The sequence below is a fragment of the Hesperophylax consimilis genome, chromosome 20 (genome assembly GCF_061612785.1).
Source record: "Hesperophylax consimilis isolate HC1 chromosome 20, BYU_Hcon_1.0, whole genome shotgun sequence".
NCBI lineage: Eukaryota > Metazoa > Arthropoda > Insecta > Trichoptera > Limnephilidae > Hesperophylax > Hesperophylax consimilis.
This window is the reverse complement of record NC_142855.1, coordinates 1779423-1791888: the sequence shown is the minus strand read 5'-3', so window position 1 is coordinate 1791888 and position 12466 is coordinate 1779423.

The window sequence follows — 12466 nt, the reverse complement described above, 5'->3', positions numbered from 1 at the left end:
AAGTAGCGGACTCCGTCTATTGAAAATTGGCTTCATCATGCCGATCGATTGTCGCGTGCGCGTGTGCATCTTTGCTTGGTGAGATTTCCAGTTGAGGCGGGAGTCCATGGTCAGGCCGAGATATGTCACTTCATCTTTCCATTCAATGCTGTGCCCTCCCATTTCGATGTTGAAGTCAGGTGTTCTATTTACACGTTTTCTCGTGAACATGATGGCTTCAGTTTTCGCCTCGTTCAGTTTCAGGCGCCATTTTTTGTAGTACTCTACGAGCGCGTCGAGCGCCCTCTGTAGGTAAATAGCGGCCATATTCGCTTTCAGCGAGGAAACGTATAGTTTGACGTCATCTGCGTAGATAGACAGATTGCATCTCTCGTCTCGGGGGATGTCGTAGGTGAACAGAATGAAGAGAAATGGTCCAAGTAAACTTCCTTGCGGCACGCCTTTTGGAATCTCACGCATTGAAGATAGCACGTTCCTTATGAACACTCTGAACGATCTATTCTTTAGGTATTCCTGTATCAGTCTCGTTAGGTATATGGGCGTGTTAGTGCGGTGCAGCTTATGCACGAGCCCGTCTATCCATACGGTGTCGAATGCCTTCTCTAGGTCGATGAGCGCAGCAGCGGTGAAGCGATGTTCGTTAAATTTTCTTGCGATGTATTCCGCTACTCTGGTGAGTTGATGGGTCGTGGAGTGCCTCTTTCTGAAGCCGAACTGCTCGTCTGGCAAAGTCTTGTGTTCGTCGTGGTGTGGGACAAGCCTGTTGAGTATAATTTGTTCAAATACCTTGCTCAACGTAGATAGTAGGCTAATCGGCCGGTAACTTGTCGGCTGCGTTCTATCTTTATTCGGCTTTGCGAAAGGCAGCACGGTCGCCGATTTCCAAATCTGGGGAAAATGCCCGGTCATCAGGCAGGCATTGAACAATTTTGTTGTGTAGATGATGGCTTTTTGAGGGAGATGTTTGAGTAAAATGTTGTGAATTTGATCGCTTCCCGGCGCCTTGTTTGTTCTCAATCGCCTGATTGTGACAGCAATCTCGCTTGGCGTAGCAAAGTGAATATCTTCAGCGTTTGTCTGCTCTGCTTCCCTCAAGTCTCGTAGAGAGTCAGCTACGATCCGGTCCGTAGCCGGGTCGGAAAGGCCGTCTGTAGCGGCGTAGGCTCTCTCGAACCCGTCGGCGAGTGTTTCAGCTTTTTCTTGTAGCGAAAGCGCCGTCCCGGGGCCGTTCAATTTCTGTAGCGGGGGGATTGTGAAACCTTTATGTCGCAGCGCGCTAGCCATTTTCCATAGGGAATTATCCTTCGGCGTGAGTGATGCGACTTTTTTGTCCCAAAGTTCGCGCTTGAGTTCTGCGATTTCGGTCTTGATTTCCCTCTGCAGGCAGTTGTACGCTGTCTTGAAATATTCGTCGCGTGTGCGGTGAAACATGCGTCGCAGGCGATTTTTCTCCTTGATGAGCGATAGAACGTTCTCGGGAAGCTTGATCGTATATGGGTGTATTTCTTTTAGAGGAATGTGTGTATCTTGTGCTGTTTGAAGAATCTCTGTGAGAGTGCTTGTAGCTGCGTCGATTTCTTGTGGCGAGCGCAGAGTTCCCGAAGTGAGATGAATTCGTTCGTTGACTTCTTGTTTGAATCCTTCCCAGTTCGCATCCTTGTAATTGCGCTGTTTTCTGGGGGTCCTTGAAGTTGTGCCGCCTATAGTAAAGCTCACGGGCAGGTGGTCCGATGACAGTTCGTCTAATGTGCGCAGTGGAGATATTGTCTTAACATTTTTCTCGAGTACTATATCTAATGTACTCGGATATCTAGATAGTTGCGAGTAGTACGTAGGTCTGTCGGGCGCCATTATCGAATAGGTATTTGTTTGCATGTGTGTAAAGAGCGTATTTCCGTTCGCATTTCCTCTGTAGTTATTCCAATATTCTGTAAAAAATATATATTAATTTGATTGTCTTTAAAAAAAAACTACTTTTCTAAATTTTTCTTGATATATTGTACCCTTAATTTCCTCACGCTTACTTAATCTGTAAAAAGATGAATTATTTTAATTATCTTTAAAAAAACAATTTTCTAATTTGTGTACCTATGTTAATATTATGTTTGTATTTATTTCAAAAGTTTTTGATTATTGTTTAAAAAATCATTAGAACTAAATGTAAAGACTCCTCCCATAAACACGAGCTCCTGGAGCTCAACTTATGGAGAAATAGAATAATAATGAACAAATTATTTATAAGTCTGCATATTGTTATCATTTATAATGTTCAATAATAAATAAAAAAAAATAAAAAATAAAAATAGTTGTGTTTGGCGTTCAAATCGCCTCCCATCACAACAATTGGTCCCAGATTGAGCAATTTATTGAGATCTTCTCTCACTAGGTTACGTTGGGTGCAGTATACGGAGATGATGGTGTGCGCTCCACCCTCTATGGTGACTTCGATAATCGTGGCTTCGGCGTACTTCAACTTTGGAGTGGGGATTCTTGTGGACGTCATAGATTGCCGAACGAATATTGCGGTTCCTCCGCCTGATCTTTCCTTTCGATCGTCTCGATAAATCTCGAAGCCTTGCACTCTCAGCGGTACACTTGGATTCAAGTGGGATTCTGATAAGAGAATAATGTCGGTGTTTAATTCGTTTGCCAAAGCGAGCAGTTCGTCTGTCTTGTAGCGCACGCTAAATGCGTTCCATACGAGGACTTTCACCATCTCGGTATTAGGCATCGAGGGTGTCTAGAAGCTCTATTAGGATGACGAGCTTGTCTGCTCTTGATGTGCAGCGGGCGAGCTGTGATCGCATCCTCAGGAGTCCTTGGAGCAGGGCCATCAAATCCAGGTTGTCCTCTGGGGAGTCGGGCGCGCGCACGTGCTCCTGCTGTGGGCGGGGCTGGGGGCGGGGCTGTGGGGGCGGCACGGGCTAGCGCTGCTGTTGGGCGGGGGCGGTGCCTCCGGCTACGTTGGCCCATGTGCGTCCATCCGTCCTCGGCTGAGGAGGTGGCCTGCTCGGGTTCTGTTCTGCCTGTGGGCGTTGGGGCCTTCTGGCAGGTCGCTGCTGTATTGAGGCGACGTACGCTACCCGCTTGGGGCAGCCTCTGTAGTTGGCGGGATGCGGGCCTGAGCAGTTGCAGCATGCGGCGGGCTCGTCTCTCGTCTTTTTGGGGCATTCTGCCGAAGCATGCTCCAGTAAGCATTTTACGCACCTTGCTGTGTGCGAGCAGTTTCGGGACCCATGCCCGAAGTCTTGACATCTGTAGCACTGGGTGCCGTGCTGAAGGTGATTGCTCCTGCGCTTCTGGAGTCGAATGCGGCAGTGGCACAGGTATTTGACGGCCGCACGCAGCTGTCCCATGTTGACTTCCTTATTGAAATGTGCTAAGTATAAGGGATACTCAATTGAGGCGGTCATCTTGACCACCTTCACAGCTGGGAATCCCTGCGATTCCAGATCCGCCGCGATGTCTTCCACTTCTACGAGCGGCAGGCCCTTGATCACGGCCTTTTTCATTTTTTCGGCTTCGGCCGTGAATGTGTGGAAGCCGCGAGCCTCCGCTCGCAGTCCATTGGTGAGAGCGCGATGGTCCTCCATCGTGCGCACGAAGATGTTGGCCGTGCCGCCCCTGTTATACCTAAAAGTAAAGAGCTTACCAGCCCCCAGATGTCCTTGCACCGCAGCTGTGATCTGCGCGTGTGTCATGTTCCCCAGGTTCATCACAACCGGGGGGACGCGGTCTCTCCTGCCGGTACCTGCGGGAGAGAAAGATAAATTAGTGTTGGCACGCTTCATACGCGGCGCGCCGGCGCCTTCGCTTACCTCGGGCAACTCTTCAAATCGGTTGCCACACTGGAGCGGTTGTGGTCCCCGTGGGGACATGGGTCGCTTCACGGGGTTGGACGGCCTCGTCCAGCCTCCATCCTGGGGGGCAGCCGTCTCCATCGGCTGCTGCGGTCTCGGGGGCGCCAAGTAGGCCAACGCTGGGCCTATCGGGGGGCGCGTGGGGGCAGGACTGGGTCCTGCTGCCCAAGAGGGGCCTGCTGCGGGCTCCGTCATCTCCGTTTCATCGGGCGTGGTGGCAGTCGTGGTGGTGGATGGTCTCCGGGTCCTTGGGTCCTCGGGGCGGGGCTGTGGTGCGGGGACCGTAAGGCGCACGGTCCCGGTCTTCTTGCGAAGCGCTATCTGATGAGCGCCGGGCGGTACCACGACCGGGGAGTCCTCGTGGTCAGCGGAGAGCATCCTCGTCGGGAACATCTTCACTTGTTGTGAGCGGTGACTCCTCTTAAAAAGAGAGCACGTCTCGGGAACTTGCGGGCGGTTTGTAGGGGCCAGCGTGGATTTTTGCGTATCGTATTGCTTTGAGTAAAGGATGCCTTGAAAAAGGCAGTTGGGGGCGCGAGCGCCTGCTCAGTGGGCCGGCGGGATTCCTCCGGCCGGCAAAAGTAGCGGGGCCTGGCTGAGTACTCAAGCCAGGCAAAAAGACTTTTGTGGTTGTATCACAAACCACAAAAAAACGATTCTCCGATCGATTCTATCCCTTTCCTCTATCGATTGTCGATTCGATTCTATCGATTCGATTGTTATCGATTGTCTATCGATTCGTTTCGGCCAAAATGGTCAGAAATTTCAGACTCCGAAAAAGCATCGATACCGCATCGCGCGCGCATTTCGGCCGAGCGGAACGATTTTTAGTTTTGTATATACAAATTGTGGATAGCTAATTATAACTAATGTGTTGATAATATCCAAATATGTTGATAATATCTGTTATAACTTGTACATCTCCTCAGCGGTGGTCAAATTAATACTATTTGCGTTAAGCTACCAATGGGGAGATATTTATAAATGCTATTTTACAATTCAATGTAACCATTTTTATGACATTAATTTTACGTATTTGCCTCTACGAAAATCCAGGAACCTCGTAGCATAGTATATTTTTCTTTTTTCGGAGCACTATGTTACTAGGAACCCGGGAAAATGGCTATCCTAACCTTTTGTACACAATTGATCGCTTCAGATAAAATTTACATTTTTTATACACATTTCTTATTTTTTGTCGTATCTTGACAAACTAAAAATCTAGTTGTCAAAATACATTTTGTATTACATATAATGTTATTAATTTATGTAAATGTCATACAGGCGAGCTTGTAAAATCTTTTGCAAGTCTCAATTTTAAGCGTCCGCCTTCAGCAAGTCCACCAGACAAATGTACATTTTTCGGTGGCTTATGTATTCGCACATAGCGGGGCTACAGTCCCCCACCTCTTATGTACTCGCACATAGCGGGGCTACAGTCCCCCACCTCTTATGTACTCGCACATAGCGGGGCTACAGTCCCCCACCTCTTATGTACTCACACATAGCGGGGCTACAATCCCCCACCTCTTATGTACTCGCACATAGCGGGGCTACAGTCCCCCACCTCTTATGTACTCGCACATAGAGGGGCTACAGTCCCCCACCTCTTATGTACTCGCACATAGCGGGGCTACAGTCCCCCACCTCTTATGTACTCGCACATAGCGGGGCTACAGTCCCCCACCTCTTATGTACTCACACATAGCGGGGCTACAATCCCCCACCTCTTATGTACTCGCACATAGAGGGGCTACAGTCCCCCACCTCTTATGTACTCGCACATAGCGGGGCTACAGTCCCCCACCTCTTATGTACTCACACATAGCGGGGCTACAATCCCCCACCTCTTATGTACTCGCACATAGAGGGGCTACAGTCCCCCACCTCTTATGTACTCGCACATAGCGGGGCTACAGTCCCCCACCTCTTATGTACTCGCACATAGCGGGGCTACAGTTCCCCACCTCTTATGTACTCACACATAGCGGGGCTACAATCCCCCACCTCTTATGTACTCGCACATAGCGGGGCTACAGTCCCCCACCTCTTATGTACTCGCACATAGAGGGGCTACAGTCCCCCACCTCTTATGTTCTCTCACATAGCGGGGCTACAGTCCCCCACCTCTTTTCGGTCGGGAGCCCGATGTCAGTTAAGCGTCGACCGAATTGAATATAAGCGGGGGCATAATTTACAATAAATCAGTTCATCTTTATACACAAAAAGCATTTTATTACCTTTCTACAAGTGACTCCTGCCCTTCACCTGCCTCGCCTTGCCTAGTCTTCTGCTCCAAATCTTCTGGTGTTTACCGCCTCAAGATAAGCCGGCCCTGTTAGGCGACCGCAAAACGCGAGCAGAGACAACAGCACACTCAGTGCCCACCATTCACCGAGCACCGGGTAAGGGAGGCAGACAGCAATAAAGTTCATTAACTTTTTTTTTATATTATATTTATTCAAGAAAAAATTTTACAATGTGTGATATACATATACATTTCAGTAGTAATAAGATAAAATATATTATGATATGATTATTATTTATTATTTTTCAATGTTCTCCCATAATAAGCAATTACTTGTGTGTATGGGATGAGGTATTATTTGTTTAGTTTATTAAATTTATTTTATATTTTAAAATTTTGTTCTTTTTAAATCAGAAAAGGAAACGTTCACATCTGGGACTCGAACCCAGGACCCTTGTCTTTCCGGGACAGTGCTCTACCAACTGAGCTAATGGGACCCTATTACCCTCGGTCACTTTTAACTGTATCATACTCCGAATAAGAACTACTAACATTGTCTTCATTTTTTCACCGCACATTTTTATTGGCAACTATCTTTATGTATAGTCCCAGATGTGACCGTTTCCTTTTCTGATTTTCGTTTAGAAATCACTAATATTGTCTTCTATATTTAAATATTACAATTTGAGGTTTTACTCAATAAAGTTATTCCGAAAAATAAATATTCATTCTAGACTTGCAGAAAAGTCAACAGATGTCGGACATTAAAAAAATAAATAAAATAAGATAGGTTTATCTAAAAAGACGCTGTCTGGGTTGCATTTAGTTCGGGTTGAATCTTGCGATCAGATCAGATTTTCGTTTAGAAATCACTAATATTGTCTTCAATATTTACATAGTTTTTATAACTGTTCTGAAGATGGTACGGAGGTACTGAAAACGGTAGACAATATAATTTATCAAAGTGATCTAAAACCAAGTATTTTCATTTCATTTATTTAAGGATATAGTTTTAAATGTTATAAAATTGAAGTTTGACCTTGATGCTCAACTATCTTAGAAAATGCAATCCAACATTTGGAAACAGTGGAATCAATCTTGACATTCGTTGGATTTTAAAAACGTAACGCTGTCAGCCGGTTTTATTGTATATCTGATCCGAAATCCCACTTTTTATCTTTTACGTGGCATTATTCAAGAATATCTGAGAAAAACAAATATAAAATTAGGTAGACGTGACAGTGTCAGTTTAAACCTTCCTATGTTAGTGTACTTATTGCGTTAGTCGTTGAGTTTGATTACGAACTGAGTGATTTGCTGGGATAGAAAATATCAGCACTAGAACGTACACATAATTATGGCAAGCTTTGAACAATTTAGTTAACTGCGTGGGTGAAACAGTGTGAGACATATCGTGTGGAAAAAGGAATGTTTAACAGAGACGAAAGTAAGCTTCAATAAAAGTAAGGATATACTTAGAAAATACGGTGTCAGATTAAGAAAGCCGGATAAACATATTTCTATTGAGGCAGGTACATACTGATTGCAAAATTCCACAGCATGGGTTATTTCAGGAACGCGTGTGAACAATAATATACACCTTCTTTATGTTTACAAATTTAAATTTCCAGCAAATCCGGCTGTATTGGGGGTCCAATGACTAGGTTTTAACAGCTAGGCCATAGATTTGTATTAAAAAGAGATATTTAGTCGAAGACTTTTACACTGTAGGTACTGATTCAACAAATATTTACAAGTAAACAGTATATAATATTATTCCATTTACTTTAATAATATTAATTTAATTACAAAATAAATCCATCAAGAGTGGAGGTGACAGCGCCCTTAGGATCCTCTAACCACTGCCTGGTTACCACCTCTGTCCCATCCTCCATGAACCGTCAACCCGACAAACATGTAAAGTGGAAGGTATGGCACTACAGAGCAGCGAAATGGGACGGCATGCGGTCTTTCTTCGGCGCCTTTCCTTGGAGTACTGTATGCTTTAGCTCCGAGGACCCATCAATTTGTGCACGCGAGGTAGGAGAAGTAATCACATCAGCAATGGATTGCTACATTCCCTTCTCCGTCAAATCCTCTGGAGCGGGCACAAAACCGTGGTTTGACCATCGCTGTGCTGAAGCTGTCAGACTAAAAAATACGAATTTTAATGCACTCCGGAAGATTAGCTCCATGAATAACCTTTCGGAATACCGAAAACGGGCAAAGGATTGTAAGAGAGTTCTAAATAAAGCTAAGAGCGATTACGACCAGAGAATTGTATTTTTTGTATTTTTTGATACATGCTCCTTGTATTATTTTTAATTCAATAATACGTATTTTCTTTGATATACATTTTATATTATTTTAATTTTTTTTGTTTTCCACACCTATTTTTTATATTCATATATCTTAAACTTATGTAGATATTTTGCATTATTTTTAATTCCTTTATACTTCATACTTGTTTTAGATGTATAAATTATTTTATTTTATTTTTATATTATTTTGTTTTCATTCAACTTATTTTTAATTTTTATTATTATACTTAACATAAAATTGACCACTACAGCACGGGCATGTGCCTAGTGTGGTGGCCAAAAATTTACCGGTTTACTGTAATGTATAAACTTTACTGAATAAAGAACATAAAAAAAATAAAAATAAAAATGCGAAAAAGCTGGCTGACTGCCCCACTGGTAGCCGTGCTTTCTGGTCACTCGCTAGCTCGATCGGAAGAAATTTCTGCAGAACCACTTTCCCACCTCTGACCAAGCCTGATGGTCGGCTGGCTAACTCGGCCCGCGAGAAAGCTGAATTATTAGGCAAAATTTTCGCGGAAAACTCAATTCTTCAAGATAACGGAGAGACTCCCCCTTCCATTCCGCACTGCGGTTTTCAAATGGAGGAACCGAAGATCCGGAACAGAGAGGTTCTCCGAGTCTTGAACGAGCTGAAAGTCGACAAAGCCAGTGGGCCGGACGGAATACCTGCCTTGGTCCTCAAGAGGTGTTCTGCAGAAATGACTCCAGTGCTCGCGAAATTATTTAGGCTCTCTCTCAAAGGTGAAAAGGTGCCAGATCTTTGGAAAAAGGCAATCGTCCACCCAATCCCAAAAAAAGGGGACCGCTGATACCCCTCTAACTACCGCCCCATAGCCATCACTTCTATACTCTCGAAGGTATTAGAAAGGGTGGTTAACAACAAATTGCTCACATATCTCGAAAATAACAATATCCTAAGCGATCGACAATATGGATTTCGTCGAAACCGATCGTGTGGCGATCTACTCGGATATGTGACGCATATTTGGGGGCGGTACATGGAACGTTATGGTGAAACTCAAACCGTTGGGTTGGATATCTCCAATGTCTTTGACAGAGTCTGGCACCGGGCGCTTATCGGGAAGTTACCATCGTATGGGATCCACCCAACCCTGCCTAGTTGGATTGCGGACTTTCTGAGGGGAAGAACAATTCAAACCGTGGTTGACGGCTCTTCTTCCTCACCGCACCAAATCAATGCGGGGGTGCCACAAGGATCTGTGCTGTCTCCGACGCTGTTTTTATTGCACATCAACGATCTCGTTGAATGTGCACCAATTCACTACTACGCTGATGATAGCACCGTTCACGATGGTTATCTTTTTGACAGGCCCCCTTCCACCTATGATGTCAGAACAGCTCGGGAAGTTTTGAAGCAAAAAATTGACCACCACCTCGATGGTTCGTGCCTGGGGTAAGGCCAACTTGGTCAGTTTCAACGTCTCAAAAACCCAAGCGTGTCTGATTTCGGCAAAGAGGGAGATCAATGACTGTCTGGTGCAATTTGATGGGAGCACTCTCCCCAATAAAGACTCCATTGAAATGCTTGGAGTTACTATATCAGACCAGCTCAAGTATGGGGGATCCATAGAAGCACGAGTAAATCAGGACCCAAACAGTTGGGCGTCTTGTACAGGGCTAGGAGATTCTTCAACAGTGACCAGCTGCTGACCCTGTACAAGTCTCAAGTCCGCCCAACTATTGAATTTGGGAGCCACCTTTGGGCTGGTGCCCCAAAATACTTGATAAACCTGCTTGAATCTGTGCAAAGGAGAGCGATCCGTCTGATTGACAATCCGTTGTTAACAGACCGATTGCCTTCTCTAATGCATAGACGCAATGTAGGCATGCTGTGTCTGTTCTACAGGTATTTCAATGGAGCCTGCTCCAAAGAGCTAGCAGCATTGATTCCTGATGCACCGGTGCACGTGCGCGAAACTCGACGGACACGAACTGAACACCCGTTCACGGTTGACGTTGGCTTCATGAGAACGGGCCGTTTTTACAACTCGTTTTTGTGTAAGTCGGCTCGTATGTGGAACGAGCTACCGGCATCTGTTTTTCCTCCCTCCTATAATCCGAGCCTCTTCAAGGCCCGCATTAACAAATTCCTTCCTACAGCCCCTACCTTACTCCGCCTCACAACGCCGCCCAACCGGGTGGTGACATAGTTCCCCTGCCTATGCACTGCACAGGCAGGGACACTCTTATGAGGTGTCTCATAAAAATAAAATAAAAAGTTGGCGCGAGGCGGCGGCATGCAAGCATCAAATTGGGCGATCCGAATAATATTTTAAAATCCAATGACTGATTATTTTTTATATTTCGGGCTTGATGCGCAAATTAAAAGTTTATTTCTTAAAATAAATAAATGAAAATCTAAAAATTCTATTTCAACACCATATGCACATGGGTAAAAAGATTACTCTGTTCTTGAGTAAATAACGTTTGGAACTGTTAACTTAAATATTTAAAAATAAATTTTGTCTCGAACTATTTTATAAGAAGCTTGGGCTACATTTTAACGCCGTCGGTAAAAAAAAACATTATAATCTCTACTGTGAGTCAGCATGTGATTCTTCAACTGTCTCTTCCGAGAACATGAATATGTTAATACAAGCAAAAGCTATTCTCTACAATGAGTCAGTATGTGTTTCGTCAAATATTCCTTTCGAAAAAATGATTTTATTGCAGTCAGAACATGAAAACAGTTTTTCTCCACTTTGAGTCAACTTGTGGGTCGTTAAATGTTCATTTTGAGAAAATGATTTTTTGCAGTTGGAACATGAAAAAGGCTTCTCACTACGATGAGTCAGCATGTGTTTCATCAAATATCCCTTTTGAAAAAATGATTTTTTGCATTCGCAACATAGAAAAGGCTTTTATCCACTGTGGTTCAGCATGTGTCTATACAACGGTCCCTTCCCAGAACATGAATATTTACAGTCGTAACAAGAAAAAGGTTTTTCTTAAATATGAGTCAGCATGTGCTTCGTTAAATTGTCCTTTCGAGCAAATAATTTTATGCAGTAGGGACATAAAAACGGTTTCTCTCCACTATGAGTCAGCATGTGCTTCGTCAAATATCTCTTTAGAAAAAATGATTTTTTGCAGTCGGAACATGAAAAAGGCTTTTTTCCACTGTGAGTCATCATGTGACTCTTCAAGCCTGCCTTTCGAAAACATGAATATGTACAGTCAGCACAAGAAAAACCTTTTACTCCACTGTGAGTCACCATGTGTCTCTCCAAGCCTACCTTTCGAGAACACGTATATGTACAGTCGACACAAGCAAAAGCTTTTTCTCCACTGTGAGTCAGCATGTGACTCTTCAAGTCTGCCTTTCGAAAACATGAGTATGTACAGTCAACACAAGCGAAAGCTTTTTCTCCACTGTGAGTCAGCATGTGGTTCGTCAAAATTCCCTTCTGAGAAAATGATTTTTTGCAGTCGGAACATGAAAAAGGCTTTTCTCCACTATGAGTCAGCATGTGGTTCGTCAAAGTTCCCTTCTGAGAAAATGATTTTTTGCAGTCGGAACATGAAAAAGGCTTTTCTCCACTATGAGTCAGCATGTGGTTCGTCAAAATTAACTTCAGAGAAAATGATTTTTTGCAGTCGGAACATGAAAAAGGCTTTTCTCCACTATGAGTCCGCATGTGGTTCGTCAAAGTTCTCTTCTGAGAAAATGATTTTTTGCAGTCGGAACATGAAAAAGGCTTTTCTCCACTATGAGTCAGCATGTGGTTCGTCAAAATTAACTTCCGAGAAAATGATTTTTTGCAGTCGGAACATGAAAAAGGCTTTTCTCTACTATGAGTCAGCATGTGGTTCCTCAAAATTCCCTTCTGAGAAAACGATTTTTTGCAGTCGGAACATGAAAAAGGCTTTTCTCCACTATGAGTCAGCATGTGGTTCGTCAAAGTTCTCTTCTGAGAAAATGATTTTTTGCAGTCGGAACATGAAAAAGGCTTTTCTCCACTGTGAGTCATCATGTGACTCTTCAAGCCTGCCTTTCGAAAACATGAATATGT